Source organism: Podarcis bocagei (assembly GCF_964188305.1).
Source record: "Podarcis bocagei genome assembly, chromosome: W".
Classification (NCBI taxonomy): Eukaryota; Metazoa; Chordata; class Lepidosauria; order Squamata; family Lacertidae; genus Podarcis; species Podarcis bocagei.
In genome coordinates this window covers 56,133,535-56,155,369 of record NC_138131.1, presented here as the reverse complement: position 1 = coordinate 56,155,369, position 21,835 = coordinate 56,133,535, and positions in this window count along the sequence as shown.

Here is a 21,835-nt window from a genome sequence, read left to right as displayed (position 1 = left end):
ACACTCTGTGAGGTGAGTGGGGCTGAGAGACTTCAGAGAAGTGTGACTAGCCCAAGGTCACCCAGCAGCTGCAGGTGGAGGAGCAGGGAAGCGAACCCAGTTCTCTTAACCACTACACCACACTGGCTCTCACAGTTAACTTCATTTGCTTTCAGGCGGTTTTGTTTTGCTTGGACCACTTGTCAGAGTTTGCAATTTGATGGCCGCAGGGCTGATTAATGTAAGCAAGTGCAATAAGAATGCTGCAGCTAGGTTGGTGACTGGGAGCGGCCGCCGAGACCCTATAACACCGGCCCTGAAAGACCTACATTGGCTCCCAGTACATTTCCAAGCACAATTCAAAGTGTTGGTGCTGACCTCTAAAGCCCTAAATGGCCTCGGCCCAGTATACCTGAAAGAGTGTCTCCACCCCCATCCTTCAGCCTGAGGTCCAGCTCTGAGGGCCTTCTGGCAGTTCCCTCACTGTGAGAAGTGAGGTTACAGGGAACCAGGCCTTCTCAGTAGTGGCGCCCGCCCTGTGGAACGCCCTCCCATCAGATGTCAAGGAAATACAATAACTATCTGACTTTTAGAAGACATCTGAAGGCAGCCCTGTTTAGGGAAGTTTTTCATGTTTGAAGTGTTATTCCGTGCAGAGTGGCTGTGGAGGCCCGGCCAGATGGGCAGGGGTATAAGTAATATTTCATTATTATTATTATTATTATTATTATTATTATTATTATTATTATTATTATTATTTATTATTATGCCATGGGCATGGACTGTCCTGATGGCAGGGATAGATACCATCTATTCATCCTCTTTGAACAGTTCTGGAGTGTTGTGCTTATTCCGGGCTACATGTGTAAAATCTGGGGATTCTGGAGGCTGGATTGTTGCAACACAGCAGCTTCCTCAACCAGATGCCGTCCAGCTGCTCTGGATCACCACTCTGTTTGCCTGTCTGGCCCTGGTGCTGATTTAGGCATTATTATTAAATACTAGACTATTGCGCCTTCTCCTTTTGCAGGTACGATGAGTTTTACTTCCTTACTCACCCCGCTCTGTTTATTAAGAAGCACTTCCCTGAGGACCCCAAGTGGCAGCTTCTGAAACAGACGGTGACACTGGAGCATCAGCATGATCTGACTTAAATGCAGAAGGACTGACCGTCGCAGTCATAAGAACATCAACCACTGAAAATGGGTAAAGCATCTGTCTTGTTCCCTTTGATATCACAGTTACATCCACAATCAGCCTCATGTACAAGCTGTTACTGCAGTGTATATAACAGGGATGGAGAACCAGAGGCCCTTTCAGAGGTCCTGTACTACAACTTATCCAGAATGCGGCAGCTAGACTGGTGACTGGGAGCGGCCGCCCAGACCACAGAACTTGAAAGACCTACATTGGCTCCCAGTCCATTTCCGAGCACAATTCAAAGTGTTGGTGCTGACCTTGAAAGCCGCCTAAACGGCCTCGGTCCAGTAGACCTGAAGGAGAGTCTCCACCCCCATCGTTCTGCCCGGACACCGAGGTCCAGCGCCGAGGGCCTTTTGGCGGTTCCCTCACTGCGAGATGCCAAGTTACAGGGAACCAGGCAGAGGGCCTTCTCGGTAGTGGCTCCCGTCCTGTGGAACGCCCTCCCATCAGATGTCAAAGGAATAAACAACTATCTGATGTTTAGGGAAGTTTTTTAATGACTGATGTTTTAATGTATTTTTAAGCTCCTGTTGGAAGCCGTCCAGAGTGGCTGGGGAGACCTGGCTGGGCGGGCGGGCGGGGTATAAGTAATAAATGATGATGATGATGATGATGTCCCATCATCCCTGACTATCATGTGGTTGATGGGACATAAGAATTCAGCAACATCTGGAGGAAATCAGATTGGCGAAGGCTGGTTTAGCACACCACCCCAGACTCTCAGCTGTGGTTAACGTTATAAAGTTATAGAGTTATTATAGAGTTGGAAGGGACCACAAGTGTCATTTTGCCTAACCCCCAGCAATGCAGGATTATTATTTTTGCCCCGTGTGAGGCTCCAACCCACGACCCTGAGATTAAGAGTTTAAACAAGCTAGCTGGATGAGCCATGGTTTAAAGATGGCTTATCAAACCAATCAACCAGGGTTAACAATAAGCATAGTTCATCAGATTTGGGTGAGGCAACAAGCTGTGGTTAAGCCTAACGAGGATGTAGTTTCCAAACTCTTCACCGCTTGTGTAGAGGGAGGAGGGGGGGAATGTGTGAGCCCAAGGCTTGCTTTGGCTCATTCCCAGCATACTAAACCATGGTTTCACTTGACATCTGAACTGGGTCTGTAAGTATTCCATGCTCTACCTTAGATACCTTTGTTTGCCCCTATTGCTGATTTAGATAGTGTTGCTAAATACTGCACTATTGACCTCTCTTTTTCAGGTACCATGTGATTTACTTCCTCAACCACCCTGTTCTGATTATTAGCACTTCCCAGATGATCCCAAATGGCAGCTTCTGAAGCAGACTTCTGCACCTGCAGCAGCTTGAATGGAACCCGCCTACCGTGTAATTTGATATCCTTCAAGGACAGTCACTTGTCTCGGGCATCACTGCTAAACTGACCACGGTTTTGATGCACAGGGTTTTTAGCTTGACACAAAGTTTTTAAAAATGGAAAACATATATAATATATATAACATGATATTTGTTTCAATGAGCTAAAATCGATTGCAGCAGCTATTTACAAATTTACAGTATAACAAAGAAATCGGGGAGGTGTTCCAGGATTTCTTTTTAAAGGCCGTATCCAAAAATGAGTAAAGTGGGAAACCCTAGATTGATTTTGAAAAGCAGATAACGAAAGGGTACAATTAATGTTTAGGCATAAACTTGTTCATATAAAAATGTGTTGGATCCCGCCCCCCATCCTTTACAGTACAGCAACACAAATCATTAGCATTTTATCCACCATATTCTTGAGACACCCTAATGTGGTCCTATCCATTCACTTAAAGTAGTAGCAGATGTTTTTTATATATAGCAAACAGTAAATAAAAAGAGTACAATCCATAAATTGGTGCAAGCTTTTGGGGCTTGCCTTTGATTTCCCAGTGTGTTTGTAAATGCAATAAAGTTTCACTCTTCTCCGCCAAATGTGTCCTTGTGGTTTGTTCCTCTTGCTTGATTCAGTTGTTTAATATGTGGCAATCTAATAAATTTACAGTCGTATCTTGGCTCCCGAACGCCTTGCAAGTCGAACGTTTTGGCTCCCAAAAGCTGCAAGCCCGGAAGTGAGTGTTCCGGTTTGCGAACGTTATTTGGAACCCGAACGTCCAACGCGGCCTACGAGGCTTCCGATTGGAAGCCACGCCTTGGTTCCCAAACATTTTGGAAGACGAACGGACTTCCAGAACGGATTCCGTTCGACTTCCGAGGTACGACTGTACCTACAGCATAATCACATCTTACGCGCAGAGGCATATCTAGGGGTTCTCTATGTAGAGGTGAAGGGGGTAAGGTCCTGAAAACTGCTGCTACTTAGGGGTCTAAAACAGATACATTTTTACTTAGCTTTAACACACTTACAACTGTTATTTTATAGTGCAGAGCAACAGGGACAGAAGGAACCATGAGAGAAGCGATGACTGGCGTCACGGTTTTCCCCACATAATGGTTTTTTACACGGCACGCGCACACATTGTGATTAATATTATGGCACTGTTACCACGCTGTGGACTTCAAACTTATTTCCTCACCCCAAATGTATTGATACATTGCCCAGCCTTAAAGTATGTGTGTGTGCTCTATGCAAAAATCACCATGCGGGAAAAACTGTGAAGCCAGCTAGTGCCTCAAAATTTAGCTGGTGCTCTATCACGATTTTGAAAAGCAGGTAACATCTAGCCCTCCACTCAACCCTTGTTATGCTTCAAAAAGAATTTGTCTAAGTTTGCTTAAGTAAGTGGAAAAGAGACTAAGAAAAAGAGAAATTAAGAAAAGAGGAGAAATGATTCCCTACAACAGGTAACTTATCAGTTTTCGTGAAAGGTGTCAACTTTGAGAGAAAGCAGTATTATTTGTGATGGCTAAAAGGTAAAGGGACCCCTGACCGTTAGGTCCAGTCGCGGACGACTCTGCGGTTGCGCGCTCATCTTGCTCTATAGGCCGAGGGAGCCGGCATTTGTCCGCAGACAGTTTTTCCGGGTCATGTGGCCAGTATGACTAAGCCGCTTCTGGCGAACCAGAGCAGCACACGGAAATGCCGTTTACCTTCCCGCCGGAGCGGTACCTATTTATCTACTTGCACTTTGACGTGCTTTCGAGCTGCTAGGTTGGCAGGAGCCGGGACTGAGCAACGGGAGCTCACCCCGTCGCGGGGATTCGAACCGCCGACCTTCTGATCGGCAAGCCCAAGAGGCTCAGTGGTTTAGACCACAGCACCACCCGCGTCCCTACACAACACAAAACACTGTTGCTGTCTGTAGGTTTTATCTTTATTTTTTCTACCTTATATTTTGGAAATGTACATCCAGGTTTTATTTCCTTTAAATTGGGGGGGGGGGCAAGAGAGTGGGGCCCTAAACTATAGCGTGTTTAGCATACATGTAAATACGGCACTAGGGGCTGCCTGCCCTGCTCACTCTGCTAAGCCTAGACTAACCGATCCAATAGGAATCCAACCCCTGCAACAATCCAATATTGTGTCCTACATTTCTAAGCAGTGAAAAGTTCTGGAGCAGCAATGCAGGGAGAAAGGGTACCAGGGGTAGGGGGGCTTGTAAACTGGCCACATATGGTTGATCTGTCTGGACTGAGATCAAGTCATATTCAAGCCACAAAGCTCTGTTTTGACGCTTCGTTCTTTGCTTGAATTCCCCAGAATTCCCCCTCGCTCTCTAAACCGAAAGCACAAGCATTTCCTCCACCCTCTAGAAATAATGTAATAGCTTAAGGAATCATTTACCTCGAGAGAAACAGAGACTCCTGCAGCAATACCCAATCTTCAAAGTTGAACAATCATCACCTGGACGTCCTCACTGAGCATCGACGCCAAAAGGTAAGCAGAGCATCCCGATTTGTTTGGGTCTCTTACAAAAACAGCATTTGTGAAATGAAACAACTGACTTCGCGAATGAGATATCTACTTAATGGTGACTGGCAAATTTTGCAGACTGGCATTCTAGGACAGTTGCCTTGGAGGAAACTTCTCTGTCACAAAATGACAGTACACTTCTCTCTCTTTTTTAATTAAATATTTATTGCAATTTTTTAAACAACGAACAAACCACCAAACATATAAAATACCATCACCATACAGACAGAAAAAGTCAAAGCAAAGTTAAGAAATAAACAAAGAATAAAAGAAGAATACATATAAAACACAGTTGTTCATAAGTCATATTTTCATAATCTTTGGACTTCCTCGCATCACCCTTCCCTGCGTTCTCAGTCACATAGTTATAGACAGCAATTTATTGCCTTATTTCAATACTTATTTTGTAAACCTCAGATATTATGTCCCAACTTTTAAATAACTTTATCATAAATTAAACTGCTTGATTTGAATATAATATTGCTTCAAATTTCATCATTTCCTTAAACCTCATTTATTCTCATATTTCTTACAACAAAGTTTCTGCTGCCGTGTTACTTTCAATCGTGCATTCTCCTAACATTCATACAGTTTGTAGTGTTTTTGTAGATAGTCTTTAAATTTTTTCCAATCCTATTCCACCGTCTCTTCTCCCAGGTCCCGAATTCTGCCAGTCATTTCAGCCAGTTCCATGTAGTCTATCAGTTGCGTCTGCCATTCTTCCAGTGTGGGTAAATCTTGGGTCTTCCAGTGTTTTGCGATGAGTATTCTTGCTGCTGTAGTTGCATACATAAAAAAGGTTCTATCTTTCTTTAACACCCCTTGGCCGACAATGCCCAAAAGGAAGGCCTCTGGTTTCTTAAGGAAGGTATACTTAAATACCTTTTTTAACTCATTATAGATCATTTCCCAGAAAGTCTTAACCCTTGGGCACGTCCACCAGAGGTGAAAGAATGTTCCTTCAGTTCCTTTACATTTCCAACATTTATTATCAGGCAGATGATATATTTTTGCCAGTTTGACTGGGGTCATGTACCACCTGTATATCATTTTCATAATGTTTTCTTTCAAGGCCTTACATGCCGTGAACCTCACTCCGGTGGTCCATAACTTTTCCCAGTCAGCAAACATAATATTATACCCAATGTCCTGTGCCCATTTTATCATAGCTGATTTAACAATTTCATCCTGTGTGTTCCATTTCAACAGCAAGTTATACATTTTTGAAAGTACCTTGGTCTTAGGTTCTAACAGTTCTGTTTCTAATTTTGATTTTTCCACCTGGAAACCTGTTTTTCTATCTGCCTTAAAGACCTCCCTAATCTGAGCATAGTGTAACCAATCTCGCACTTTGTCCTTTAATTTCTCAAAACTCTGCAATCTCCAAGTATCTCCTTCTTTTTCTAATATTTCCCAATACTTCGGCCAATTGGCCTCCATATTGAGTCTTTTCTGAGCCTTAGCTTCCATGGGTGACAACCACCTTGGGGTCTTGTTTTCTAATAAGTCTTTGTATTTTGTCCAGACATTAAACACAGCCTTCCTGACAATATGGTTCTTAAAAGCCTCATGGATTTTTACCTTGTCATACCACAAATATGCATGCCATCCAAAAGCAATATTGAACCCTTCCAGATCTAGGACATCAGTGTTCTCAAGAAGAAACCAATTTTTGAGCCAGCAGAAAGCTGCAGATTCATAATACAACCTCAAATCTGGCAGGGCAAACCCCCCTCTCTCCTTAGCATCAGTTAGTATTTTGAATTTTATTCGGGGCTTTTTGCCCTGCCAGACAAACTTAGAAATATCTCTCTGCCACTTTGTAAAACATTTCACTCTGTCCACAATCTGTAGGGTCTGAAACAGAAACAACATTTTTGGCAATACATTCATCTTAATCGCAGCAATTCGGCCCAACAAGGAAAGTTTAAGTCTTGACCAACTTTCTAAGTCCTTTTTAATTTCTGTCCAACACTTTTCATAATTGTCCTTAAATAAATTCAGGTTTTTGGCAGTCATGTTAACCCCTAGGTATTTCACCTTTTTAACCACTTTTAGATCTGTCTCTTTCTGAAACCTTTCTGATTCCACAGTTGTCAATTTCCCCCAAAAAACCTTAGTCTTTTGCTTGTTTAATTTAAAACCCACCACCCGACCAAACTCATGTATCAGTTCTAAAACCCTTTTCGTGCTAGATTCTGGCTCCTGCAATGTCAAAACCAAGTCATCTGCGAAAGCTTTGAGTTTATACTGTTTGGCTCCGACCTGAATCCCTTCAACCAACCGGTCCCCTCTAATCATATTCAGGAGCACCTCCAGGACCGAAATAAATAACAAAGGGGAAATAGGGCAGCCTTGTCGTGTTCCTTTCTCAATCTTGAACTCTTCTGTCACCACATTGTTAACTATTAATTTAGCCTTTTGTTCTGAATAGATTGCCTCTATGCCATTTTCAAACCCCCGTCCCACTCCCATCCCTTCAAGATTTTTCTTCATAAACTTCCAAGAAATATTATCAAAGGCCTTCTCCGCATCTATAAAAATCAACACTGCTTTTGTATTAATGTTCGTTTGTAATAGTTCCAAAATGTCAGTAATGTTTCTAGTGTTATCAAACAAATGTCTGCCTGGGAGAAAGCCTGCCTGGTCTTTATGAATTACTTCATTTAGCACTTTTTTGAGTCTACTTGCCAGAATATCAGCAAAAATTTTGTAATCCACATTCAGGAGGGAGATGGGATGGTAGTTCTTAAATTGTGTCTTTTCAGTTTCCAATTTGGGTATCAATGTGATGAAAGCTTCTTTCCACGATTCTGGTGCCCTCTTCCCCTCCATAATCTCGTTGCAAACCTCCATTAATGGTTGTGTCAGATAATCTTTCAATATCTTATAGTACTTGGAGGTAAGCCCATCTGGCCCTGGAGATTTGCCCAGTTGCATATTCTGAATGGCACCTTCAATCTCTTGTTGTGTTATTTTATAATTCAGGATTGTTCTATTTTCTTGAGACAATTTTGGTAGGCCATTCCTTCTCAAAAATTGGTCTATCTCAATCTCATTTTGCGGCCCTTGAGTATAAAGTTGTTTAAAGTATCTCTGGAAGCACTTTCTAATCTCCACAGGATTCTGAATGTTTTTCCCTTCAATCTCTAAGTTGGTAACCGTATTTAGTTTTTGTCTCTTTTTCAGCTGCCATGCTAAAAGCTTTCCACATTTATTTGCCGATTCAAATGATCTTTGTTTCATTAACTTGATTTTCCACTCCACTTCCTGATTTATCAATTTAGAGTATTGTGCTTGGTAGAGTTTAGTTTCTCTCAGAATCTCCTGTGACTTCGGTTTCGATCTTAACTTTCTCTCGCATTCCCTAATTTTCTCCAAAATCTTTTCCTTTTTCTCATTCTGTGCTCTTTTCTTTATGGTGTTCTGTTGTATCAGAAACCCCCTCATTACAGCTTTGCTTGCGTCCCAGATTACTCTTTTTTCCACCGTGGTGTTCAAATTTATTTCAAAATAGTCCTTCAAAGCTTTTTGGGCCTTTTTGATAATCTCCTGGTCTCTGAGCAGGGTGTCATTCATCTTCCATCTAAAGGAGCCGGTTGTAGTTAGTCTCATATCCATCTTTACTGCGTTATGGTCGGAGCAAGTCTTTGGGCAGATTTCCACTTTTCTGATCTTGGGTGCCAGACCTCTAGTTATCCAGATTTGGTCGATTCTTGTCCATGTCAGTTGGGCTTCAGAAAAGAATGTTCCCTCTCTTCCTAGGGGGTTTTTTGTCCTCCAAATATCAATCAAGTCCATATTGTCAGTCAGTTCAAAAAAAGTTTTAGGTAGTCTGCCATCTTTTGTCAAACTTTGGCCATGTGACTTGTCCATATTTGTAGACACCACCCCATTCATATCTCCCATCATAATGATGTTATTATAGTCCAAATAGTCCAGCATTGTCTCATGCAGCTTCTTATAAAATTCCGATTTCCCTTCGTTCGGTGCATAGATTCCCAGTATCAAGAATTTTTCACCCTGGGTTTGAATTTCAATTGCCAAAATTCTTCCTTGTTCATCTTTAAAAAGGAATTTTGGTGATAGGCTCTCCTTTGCATAAATCACCACTCCTCTCTTTTTGACTCGGTCTGATGAAATAAATTCTTGGCCTAATCTTTTGTTAATTAGCACTTTTCTGTGGAGCCTAGTCACATGTGTTTCCTGTAGGCAAATAATGTCCAATTGTTCTTTCTTTAATAAATGGAATATCCTTCTCCTTTTTTCCGGGGAATTTCCGCCATTAATGTTCCAGCTAAGAAGTTGCAGAGACATCCTGGGCAAATCTGTTATTCTGTAGAAGGTGGTGTTTCTTTCTTCTGTTCCTCAGATCCCAAAGGTGTAGGTGCAGGTGGTGGCGAAGCCTCAGGCCCTGTAATCCCTTTCTGAAGGTCTTCTCTGTAATCATGCAGGAACTTATCTTTATCCTCGGGTGTTTTAATTTTCACCTTCTTCCCTCTGAATGTGAAAGATAATCCTTGAGGAAATTCCCACCTGAAAAGGATTGAGTTACTTCTCAACAGTTTGGTTAGTTCTGTATAGGTGGTTCTTAGATCCAAAAGTTGTTTAGGGATATCTTTGTAAATTTCCGCTCTCCTTCCCTGGATTACAAGTGATTTTTCGTAATGTAAGCTTAGTATTTTATCCTTCTCTTCCTTAGATCTCAAAGTAATCAAACAGTCTCTGGGTCTGTCCTTCCTTGCAACTCTTCCAAGTCTGAAGGCACTAACGATTTTAAAGTCCTTGTCTTCCTCCAAGTTCCAAAACTTGGAAAGTTCTTTTGTCAAATATTCCGTTAAATTCCCTTGTTCCAGTTCTAAAATTGATCTCAGCCTCAGATTATTTTCCCGACTGCGTAATTCAATCATAGACAGGTAGGCCTGATGTTCACCAATCTGTTTAGTCAGTGGTTTAACCTCCTCCTTCACTGCTTCCACTTTCTGGTTAACTTCCTCAGCCAATTTACGATTCTCTGTGGTAGCTTTACGATTCTCTGTAGTAGCTTCAAAAAGCTTCCCAATTGATTGTGCATGTAAGGTCACTTGTTCAGTTAATTTATTTAGGCTGGCAGTATTTTGGTCAATCTTTGCCGATTGTACATCCACTTTTTTGTCCAATGTTTCCAACTTCTCCAAGATTTTGTCTAGTACTGATTCATTTCCTCCAGCTGCCATGCCTTCTGATAAAGTCAGCTCAGTTTCTAATTCTTGTGTTCCCAAAACAGTAGGAACAGATGATCTGCGCAACTGGGAAGTAAATGTTGATTGAGTTAATTGTTTAGCTTTAGCTTTGGCCGATCTTGTTTTCCCAGTGCCACTCATTCCACTCCTGTCTACGTGCCAAGGTCAAATTTAGTATGCTCCCATGGGAATCCACAAGCTCAGAGAGTAAACAACAAGTTAAAGGAAGAAAAAAGAGAAAAAACAAGTCCCAACCAGTTGTAAATCCAAAGTCCACCAGGGGGAGTTCAAACAAATCTTGAGGAGAAGAAAGGAAATTTTACCAATAGTTGTTCCAAAGCTTAAAAGCTTAAAAAAGTTTTGCCAAACTCCAACAGTATCCAACCACTCATAAATTTCAAGAAAGACCTTCCGCTCTTCTTTATAACCAGCAGAGTGAGTCCTTATTTAAACAAAGTTTCAGGAAAAGTGCCAGATAATAGTGTTTCAAAGTAGCTAGTCCAGTAACACTCAAAAGTAACAGTTCAAAGTAGCAAAAAATCAAGTCCGCAAACTGACAGCTCTAATAGTTTGGCAGTCAAGTACCTGGGTTTCTTTAAATAATTTTGTAAATCCATAGGGAGAGGAAAAACTAAGTTCAAAGCAAAGCAGAAAAAAAAGTTTAAATCCCTTAGTACCTATAGCGACAGTTCAGGTCATGCACGAAATTGAAACTTTTAAATTCCTCTTCAAGGCTTCAGATCAAAGTCGTTGCTTTAAAACTTTCAGCAGAACCAGGAGACAGACTTCCTGGTTACATCTCCCGCATTGGCCAAATTTTAAAATTAATTTAGTCCAGTTATTTTAGTCCCATTTACTCACGGGTTGCTGTTTCCAAATCCAATAGTCCAGGAAAAAAGGTCAGCGCTCACCGACAGCAGCTATGCGGCTTCGCTCACACGGAAAGAGCGATCGACTCACAGCACCGCGCCAGCCCTTCCACGTTCCGAAACCCCTTACGGGGTCCCTTCTTCGCTTCGGGGGGCGCTTCTGGTGCCCGCCGAGTCCCACGGCCACAGGCTCACTCTGCCTGTGGTTTTCCGACGTGGGTCTCCGCTTCGCCGTAGCGGACGACCCGTTTCCGCGGAGCTTCCCCTTCACAGAGCGAAGGAGACCGCCATTGCCGTTCGCGCCGCCTCCGGAAGTCCGACAGTACACTTCTCTACTCAATGAGGTCAAGGCGAACAAGTGAAATGTTGAGGGCTAGTCACTTGTGGGCTTATTTGCAAAGCTACGGTAGGCCCTGCATTATTTTCAGCATGGTGGCTAAGTTTTGATTTGTAACCAGAAATTCCTAGAGGTCTTTCCTAAAGCAAGGACACATAGAATTGCGCTGTTCCTCTGTAAGAAAAAGAAATAATAATCTTTTGTTATAGTTCTATCTGTCTCCTAAATATGATGGGGGAAATTTATTCTGGGGCTCAGCACTAATACATGTTTCTTGTACTATGTGCAAAGGGGTTTCTCGATCATGCCCATTTTGGACTTTCTGAGGACTGAAAAACCCTGAATTTAAAGGGCAAAAGGCCCAGGAGAACAATGGGGTGGGAAGGGTAAGAGCTGTTCGACAGTGGAATTTGCTGCCAAGGAGTGTGGTGGAGTCTCCTTCTTTGGAGGTCTTTAAGCAGAGGCTTGACAACCATATGTCAGGAGTGCTCTGATGGTGTTTCCTGCTTGGCAGGGGGTTGGACTCGATGGCCCTTGTGGTCTCTTCCAACTCTATGATTCTATGATTCTATGATTCTAAGTATCTCATCTGAAGGCCCATATATTCATGGGGAGACAGGGTGATGCAAATCTACTCTAGACTGCAAATTCTGCTCTGGTGCAGGCAAGTCCTAAGTTCATAGTGTGGACACAGCCAGCCTCCAAAGCTGCTTTAGGCTGCAAATCTAAACCCACTTGCCTGAGAGTAAGCCCCACCAAATTCAATCAGACTTACAGTTGTACCTTGGTAGTCAAAGGGCTTGGCTCCCAAACGCCGCAAATCCAGAAGTGAGTGTTCCAGTTTTTCGGAAGCCAAACGTCCGACGCGGCTTCCGCTTGAGTGCAGGAAGCTCCTGCAGCCAATTGGAAGCTGCGCCTTGGTTTTCAAATGGTTTTGGGAGGCGAATGGACTTCCGGAACGGATTATGTTTGAGAAGCAAGGTACCACTGTATTTAAAACATAATATCACAATTAAATTATATGAAAATGATATGAAGTGGAATTATGAATGATATATAACTTATACTTTTAGAAGATACCTGAAGGCAGCCCTGTTTAGGGAAGTTTTTAATGTTTGATGTTTTATTGTATTTTTAATATTTTGTTGGAAGCCTCCCAGAGTGGCTGGGGAAACCCAGCCAGATGGACGGGGTATAAGTAATAAATGATGATGATGAAAATAGTATAGGAATTAATACCAAAAAATACTACACCCCATTCCCTGCAAAAAGAAGGACGCCCTAAAAACAAACTGAGCACACCTCTTATATCAATCGGCAATGGGAACAGGAGATGGACCTTTCCATTAATTATATGTGGGCAGATCCACATAAAACATAGACTATGAACTGCCGAAATCTACCTGGCAGGGGAGGAAATGTGCAATTGGGACTCCAGGGAACTTTGACACACTGCTGTGCTGTTTTGTCCAAACTTGTTCTGCTTTCACTTTTGTTTGGGCGCCGTAAGTGCTCTTCCTGTTTCTCTTATCATAATGCCAAGGTCTCCATCAAAAGCAGAAATTGCGTGCACGAAAGTTGAAGCAACTTCTACGGAACAGAAACACAACGTGGCATTGTCTCATCGGTCTTGATCCATCAAGGGTGCTCTATTGTGTGCACGAAACATACCAGAGCTGCTGGGTGCGATGGCTATCAGGGCTTCAAGTAAAAGTAGTGATTATTTATTTCACCACTGAGGGAGGGTGGGACTCTGCACATGCTCAGGCACTCACTCGTTTATGATGGCTTGAACATGAGAGGTAAGCGGAACAGCCGTGCACAAAGGCAGCATACCTCTAACGTAAGAACATAAAAAGAGCCTGCTGGATCAGGCCAATGGCCCAACTATTCAAGCATCCTGTTCTCACAGAAGCTGAGCAGATGTGTGTGGAAAACCCATAAAAATAAAATATCAGGGACGGGCAATCTGTGGCCATACAGATGGTCTCAGCCAGCATGGCTAATGGTCAGGGATGGTGGGCATTGCAGTATATGTTTTAATGTACATATTGTCTCATCCCAAGGATAACCATTTTGTAGCCTTTCAAGAGGAAAGGAGAACAAGGATCAACTCTGTCCCAGAAACAATCTGATGGGATGCCCATGTGTTGAAGGCATGCTGTCTCTTATTGTGATATATACAGTGTGGAATTATAGTCCTGTAAGGAATCTGCTAGAATGCTGAGGGTTTTTTTTCATGTGGATTTGGAATTTGATAGTACAGTGGTACATTGGTTCTCGAATGTAATCCGTTCCGGAAGTCCATTCGACTTCCGAAACACATACATTTAATTGACCAGCTGTGCAACCCTGAGCAGTTTTACTCACTGAGTAGCCCCACTGAGTTCAGCAAGATTGACCCTCTTGTAAGTGCCTGTAAAAATGCACCCCACATTTTTTTTAAACAAGTGTCAGGCTTAGAGAGAAAAAGGTAAAGGTAAAGGGACCCCTGACCTTTAGGTCCAGTCGTGGCCGACTCTGGGGTTGCGACGCTCATCTCGCTTTATTGGCCGAGGGAGGCAGTGTACAGCTTCCAGGTCATGTGGCCAGCATGACTAAGCCGCTTCTGGCGAACCAGAGCAGCAGAACTATTACTTTAGCAAATAATAATTGCTGTTGTGCAAGAAACTGATTTCTGCAGTTATTGCTATACCATCCAATTGTAATCGTGACTGATAGCTTTTCAAATAAAGTTTCTCAAGACAAAAGCAAGAATGTCATGTTTAAATGCATATTGTATTTTTTAAACATAGTTATAGTAAGTTGGGAACCCAAATAAAGCAGAAGCACGAGGGCCAACTTGTGTTTTTGGCAATCTAGTAAGGTAAAGTCAGGGAAGTGATTATGGCAGTCCTAAAAAGAGGTTTAAATGACACACATGACAACACTTTTATGCTAGGTAAGTTGCACATTGTGGTGTTATGTTGATCAAAAGAAATACTGCATGTAAAACACATTTCAAGTAGCATCTCATCATATTTCTTAACACTAAGAACTCCAAAGAAGAGAATAAAGTTAAAACATATGGCTTTTTCTTTTCATTTGTTGAGTGTGTGTGTGTGTGTGTGTGTGTATTTGTGACAAGCATAATATGCTAAACTCTCATGAGTTTATTTTCGTAAGCTCATCTGATTGTGTTCCCCATATTGCTCACATGCAGGGCTCCAAACCCAGAAATAGCCCTAAAACGTCATATAGACGTCACAAAAAGGAGTGAAAAAAGGAGTGAACATGCGGTCCGCCAAGCTGCACAGAGGTCCGGAACTAAACCCTTACGCAAAACGAGGATTGCCTGTACCATACTCTGGACTTCTAAGCCAGTGGTTCCCAAACTTTCTGGGGCTGCTGCCCGCTTGGTTCCATAGACTCATCCCCAGTGCCTCCTACAGTCCCACTCTATAAAAAGCATTACAGGGGAACCTTGGTTGTTGAATACTTCGGAAGCCGAACAATTCAGAACCTGAACGCCGACAACACGGAAGTGAATGCTTCCATTTTTGAATGCACCTCGGAAGTCGAACGGAACTCCATTTTTAAAAAAGAATTTGCCGATCGGCAATTGATCCTTGGTTGTCAAATGTTTCGGAAGTCGAACGGTCTTCCGGAATGGATTATGTTCAACAACCGAGGTTCCACTGTACAGCCGTACCTTGGAAGTCGAACGGAGTCCGTTCCAGAAGTCCATTTGACTTCTGAAACGTTTGGAAACCAAAGTGCGGCTTCTGATTGACCTCAGGAAGCTCCTGCAGCCAATCAGAAGCCGTGGAAGCCCCACTGGACGTTCGGCTTCCAAAAGAACGTTTGACTCCTGTCAGGGAACTGCCATCAGTTTCCGAGGGAGAGAGCAAGCTCCAAAGGGATCCCAGAGAGCGTCCCGGGAGTGGGAGAGGCAGCCCATCTTCTGGGGAAGGGAATCAGCGTAGCTCCAGTGGAGAAGGGGGGCAGATGGGGGAATCGGCGAGGCGGTCCCATGACTCCTTGCCGGGGACCAGCGGGGAGAGGAAGAGTCCTCCGCTGCCTATGCCCTCCTTGCGCAGAAGGCTTCCGCGCAGGGAGAGTAGGAGGAGACTGGGTGTCAAAGAGCTTCTTTGCTGGAAGAAGTTTAAGAAACGCCCACTGACAGATTCTGCCAGCGATTGAGACAGCCACGGGTGAGTGGCTGCTCGGACAGGAAAGGTTCACTCAGGCAACCCAGCCAGGTGTTGGGACAAGCTTACGCACGAGCAACCCCTAGAACCATTACAGCAATCCGTCAGTCCCTGACGTTGCTTGTGCGCAGCCCCGGACAGGCAGCAAGATGAGCCAAACAGAGCCGGCCGGAGGGACAGAGCAAGAAGCCCTGGTGCGAGGTCTGGCCGAGAGGAACCGAGACCTGGAGGCGCATGTAGCTACCCTGACGGCGCGGCTGGAGGAGAGACGGGTTCAGGATGCACAGGTCAGAGCCACCCCGATAGGAAGGAAGGTTCAGGGGCTGGTACACAAGTTTGGTGGAAAGCCCCAAGACTACAATGCCTTCCGAACGGAAATTCAGTACGCTTTGGAATTGCAGAAAAATGACTTTGCTGTTGGCGGGGAGAGGGTGGCTTACATTGTGGGACATCTGCAGGATGGGGCGCGTGAATGGATCAGGCCCCTAATGGCGACGCAGAATGATGCATTGAAAAATCTTAAGAAATTCTACCAAGGGATGGACGCGATGTTCTCCGGCGAGGTGGACCAAAGCGTGACGAGACGGGAGCTGATGGGGTGCAAGCAGGGAAGCCTGTCCGTCAGAAACTACTGGTCGCGTTTCGCGATGTTAGTCCACAAGCTCGGGTGGGATCTGGACTCTGAACCAATGCAAATGTTGTTTGAAGCGGGTTTGTCCCCCAAAGTGAAAGACGAGTTGTCCCGAGTGCCCCGCCCGTGGTCGCTGGATGAACTCACAAAGACTGTGCTTGCGATCGGTGTACGCCAGGAAACGCAGGCTCAAGAGAAGCGGGAGATAAGGGCGGGACGTTTCCATGACAACCGCATTCCAGAGATGCTGAGGGAGCCTTCCCAGGCGGCGGAGCTGATGGAAATTGAGGGAGCGTGTGTGTGTGAAGTTTCAAACGCTGGTGAAGGGCGGAAAAGGGAGGGGAAGGAGTGGAAAACTACCAAGAAGTGTTTCCTCTGTCTGCGACTGGGACATTTTGCAAAGGTCTGCCCTCAACGAAAGGCCTGGCAAGGCATGATGGGGGCTGCAGACCACGACGAGAAGGGGGAGGAGGGGCAGGGGCAGGGAAACGACAACGCCTGGCTGCCAACCAGCAGGGGCAGCAGCCAGGCCAGCAACCAATAGAAGTGCCCCAGCCTGACCCCCCCCCCAAGGCAGCTATAGCCATAGAGGTGGTGCTAGAACTCCCAAACGGGCACCCCGTCAAAGTGAAGGGACTGCTAGATTCTGGCAGCTCGTGTGATTTCTTCAGCAGAGACTTTGCTCTGGAGCACCAACTCCACCTGTTGTCACTAGATTTTCCCTTGCAGGTGACCACCATCGATGGCAGGGAACTCCTGGGAGGGGAAGTGACACACCAGACACCGCCAATGAGAATGAGGGTCTCCAGGCACACGGAAACCATTGCCTTTCACGTGGCCACGCTGGCAGGACCCCCAATAATACTGGGAATGAGCTGGCTGGCAATGCATGACCCAGTGGTGTCATGGCATCAGCGGTCGGTCACCTTTGGGTCAGCTTACAGCTTAGAGCAGTGTCTGGGAGGGAAGGAACCAAGAATGACTGTGGCCAGGGTGGCTGGGTTGGCCCTGGGGCAAAAAGGGGAGGTGCCACCACAATATGCTGATTTGAAGGAGGTCTTCAGCGAGAGGGAGGCAGATAAGCTGCCCCCCCCCACAGGCCCTTTGACTGCCAAATCAACCTGCTTCCAGGGGCTCAGTTACCAGTGGGTAAGCTGTATGCCATGTCCGACAGGGAGATGCAGGAGCTGCGGCAGTTTATTGACAAGAACCTGAAGAGAGGTTTCATAAAGGAATCTAAGGCGGTGGGGGGCAATCCAGTGTTCTTTGTGGACAAAAAGTAGACTAATCAGCCCAGATTAGTTGTGGATTACCGGGCCCTAAACCTGGTATCAGAACCCGTGACTTTCCCAATGCCCAGGATTGACGATATTTTGACACGTGTGAGGCAGGGGAAGATTTTTATCAAGCTGGACCTCAGGGGAGCCTACAATCTGATTAGGATAAGGGAGGGGGACGAATGGAAAATGACCATGTTCACCCCCCTGGGGGCTTTTGAGTACTTAGTCATGCCATTTGTATTACAATCGGGCTCTGCCTGCTTTCAAGCCTTCATGCATCATGTGTTGGGGCCCCTGCTGTACAAGAATTGCATAGCCTTTTTGGACGACGTCTTAATCTATTCGGACAATGAAAAGCAACACATCAGAGACATCAGGGAGGTGCTACAGAGATTGAAGAAGCATCAATTGTGGGTCAAGCTGGAAAAATGCCAATTCCACGCCCGGGAGGTCGAGTTCCTGGGGTACAGGCTGTCAGACAAAGGACTAGCCATGGATCCGGGCAAGGTGAAGGCAGTGCTGGAATGGAAAGCCCCCCAAAACAGAAAGGATGTTGTCAGGGGTTCAGAAGCAGAGACGCAGAGAAGGGAGGAGACAGAGAGCGAGGGGGAGGAATACGAAGGAAAGATGAGTGGGGATGACGAACCGAGATCGCCGAGCTTATCCAGTGAGTCCGAGGATTCCCAGAAGGGAGCGCCAGCGGTCAGAGCAAGGGGGGAAAGCAGGGGGACACCCCAGGAAGAAGGGTCCAGAGAGGAATCAGAGAGCAGCAGTTGGAGATCGGGACCCACGTACCCAGCCGGGAGCAGCGGGGAGAAAGGGGACCAGATATCGGGTTCCGGAGGCTTTCAGAAGGAGGGAGGGCATGAGTCAGGAGTAGTCACGCCCACCTCGGGGAGCGACGAAACGATCAAGAGGAAGGTTGAGAGTTGGGCGCGCGCGCCAAGTTCAAATGTAGCGGAAGCTGGCGCAGTAAGCAGCCCAGAGAGTGAACCAGGTCCCAAAGCCCGCCGCAAGGAGGCGGAAGGGTCAGGGGGGTCCGCGTCAGAAGAGAGTAGGAAAAAGGAGACCCCGGGGGGCAGAAGGACCCAGAGACGGAGGGAAAGGCGCAGGAGGTGGAGCAAGGCTAGGGTATTAAGCTGGTGTGCTAGAGGCGGAGACTCAGACGGGTCTTCGCCGGTCTGACCCAGAAGAAGTAGGGCTGCATATTGCAGTTTGGAAATGGAAGCTGTAATCCAATAAAGACTCTTTTAACCTGAACGCTGGCTAACGTGGTCCTATGTGAGCTGGGACTGAGTGGCAGCCCTGACAGTAAGACCCGTCTCTTTTAAGCTTCGGACACCTGATACCTCGCAGCGGAGGCAGAAGCAGCGAGAGGAGGAAATTGGTGTTTGGGAGCGAGCTCACAAGGGTTGGCAGAGATGACGGAAGCAGAGAAAATTTCAGCGCTGCAACAGGCAGTGACCCAATTGAACGCGGAGGTACAGGCATCCAAGAAAAGGGAGGAGGATGCGGCAGCCGCCTACAGAGATCTCCACGCCAGGTTTGAAGCATTGGTTAAGCATGGGCAGCCAGGACCCAGACCGGAGGGGGTTGGGTTGGCACGGAGAGCAGGAGGGCTTGTGGCTCACTTCGATGGGAATTTACAACAGTACCCCAATTTTCGAGCAGACGTAATGTGCGCACTGCAACTGCTGGCGAAAGACTTTAGGGATGAGGAAGAGAAAGTGGGGTTTATACTATCCCATTTGCATGGGGATGCTAAAGCGTGGCTACGCAATTTGTGGAGGGATAAAGATCCGGCACTTCAGAATGCAGATGCCTTTATCAAAGCGATGGATGCGTGCTTTTTATCTACCATTGACGTGGATCTTGCCCGACGGGAGATTCATGGACTGAAACAAGGGAGGGCGAGCGTACGCCAGTATCACGCCCGCTTTTTTGCGCTGGTCAGTGCCTTGGAATGGGACCGGGATTCGCCCCCAGTCAGAGACCTATTCTGGGAAGGTTTGAGCAGTGCTGTTAAAGACGAAATTGCGAGGGGGGAGAGGCCCCGGAGCACGCAGGAGGTGGTCCAAAGGGCGCTGACTGTGGGGGTGAGGCTGGAGCTAGCGAAGCACGCATACAAGGTGCAAGCGGACAAGCACAGGCGGGTTGGCGAAGAGATCCGAGTGGGAGACTGGGTCTGGTTGGCAGCCCACGCAGTGCCGACCAGATCGTTAGCCAAAAAGAAGTTGGGGCACAAGCAACTCGGTCCATACCAAGTCGAAGCGCAGATCAACCCAGTAGCTTTCAGGCTGGTGCTCCCGGAGGGTTCCAGGATGCATCCGGTGTTCCACAGGTCGGTGCTCACTCCCTACAGGACACCTCACAGGTTCCAGGAACCAGGAACAGCACCGAGTCCGTCTCAGGAGCGGTCGGAGGCGGGAAGATTGCCACAGCAGGACCCCATCAACGAAGTCACGGAGATTTTGGACTCCAGATGGGGGGAAGACGGAGTGGAATACCTCCTAGCCAGAGAGGGCACCCGGGCTAGTGCTAATAGCTGGGTGCCAGACTACGCTTTGGAGGAACCCCTGCTCAAGGACGAGTTTCATGCCCTTTTCCCACACAGACCCATGCCAGCAGGCTTCTTCGACGACTGGTTGTTCACGCCCACACTTTCCTCCAGCACGTTCCATGGCTTCGACTCGGACGGGGAGCCTGCACAGCGCACACATTCCCCAGAGGGGTCACCGGAGGGTTCGGCGTCCGACACCTCGTATTGGTGGGACGATCGGCCAGAGGAGCAGTGGCGCCGGAGGTGGCTGGAGATGCCAGGTCAAGCGACCGACGCAGAGACTGACATGGACGTGTGCGGGGAGGATCTCGGTTTCGAGCACGGCGGCACTGAAATGGAGGCGGAGCAGCTCACCGTTGACGAACGCGGGGAGGAAGACTCGGAGGTCTTCAGTTGGCGGCCAGCAACGAGGAGCGAACTGTATCCGGCATTCACTCCTGTGATGATGGAGCACCCTGCAACCACCCTTGAAAGTGGGGAGGGGGGAAGGGGGGGCTTCGAGGGGGGGATGGATGTCAGGGGTTCAGAAGCAGAGACGCAGAGAAGGGAGGAGACAGAGAGCGAGGGGGAGGAATACGAAGGAAAGATGAGTGGGGATGACGAACCGAGATTGCCGAGCTTATCCAGTGAGTCCGAGGATTCCCAGAAGGGAGCGCCAGCGGTCAGAGCAAGGGGGGAAAGCAGGGGGACACCCCAGGAAGAAGGGTCCAGAGAGGAATCAGAGAGCAGCAGTTGGAGATCGGGACCCACGTACCCAGCCGGGAGCAGCGGGGAGAAAGGGGACCAGATATCGGGTTCCGGAGGCTTTCAGAAGGAGGGAGGGCATGAGTCAGGAGTAGTCACGCCCACCTCGGGGAGCGACGAAACGATCAAGAGGAAGGTTGAGAGTTGGGCGCGCGCGCCAAGTTCAAATGTAGCGGAAGCTGGCGCAGTAAGCAGCCCAGAGAGTGAACCAGGTCCCAAAGCCCGCCGCAAGGAGGCGGAAGGGTCAGGGGGGTCCGCGTCAGAAGAGAGTAGGAAAAAGGAGACCCCGGGGGGCAGAAGGACCCAGAGACGGAGGGAAAGGCGCAGGAGGTGGAGCAAGGCTAGGGTATTAAGCTGGTGTGCTAGAGGCGGAGACTCAGACGGGTCTTCGCTGGTCTGACCCAGAAGAAGTAGGGCTGCATATTGCAGTTTGGAAATGGAAGCTGTAATCCAATAAAGACTCTTTTAACCTGAACGCTGGCTAACGTGGTCCTATGTGAGCTGGGACTGAGTGGCAGCCCTGACAGATGTGCAAAGGTTCCTAGGCTTCAGCAACTTCTACAGGAAGTTCATAAAGAACTTCGCTCACTTGACGGCGCCCATAACGTATTGTCTTAGTAGCAAAAAGAAGTTCGCGTGGACAGAGGGTGCGCAGCAATCCTTTGAAAAACTGAAGAGGGCGTTCGCCTCGGAAGAGCAGCTCCTGCACGTGGATCCGGAGAAGCCCATGAGACTGGAGACGGATGTGTCCGACCGCGCCGTTGGAGCGGTCCTTTTGCAGCCCGGGGCCAAGCAGAACTGGAGGCCGTGTGCCTTTTTCTCTAGGAAGCTGAGCAAGTCAGAGCAAAACTACACAGTGTATGACTGAGAACTGCTTGCGATCTATGCGGCATTTCGGCAATGGAAACATCTGTTGATAGGGGCGCGGCACAAGTTCCAGGTCCGAACTGA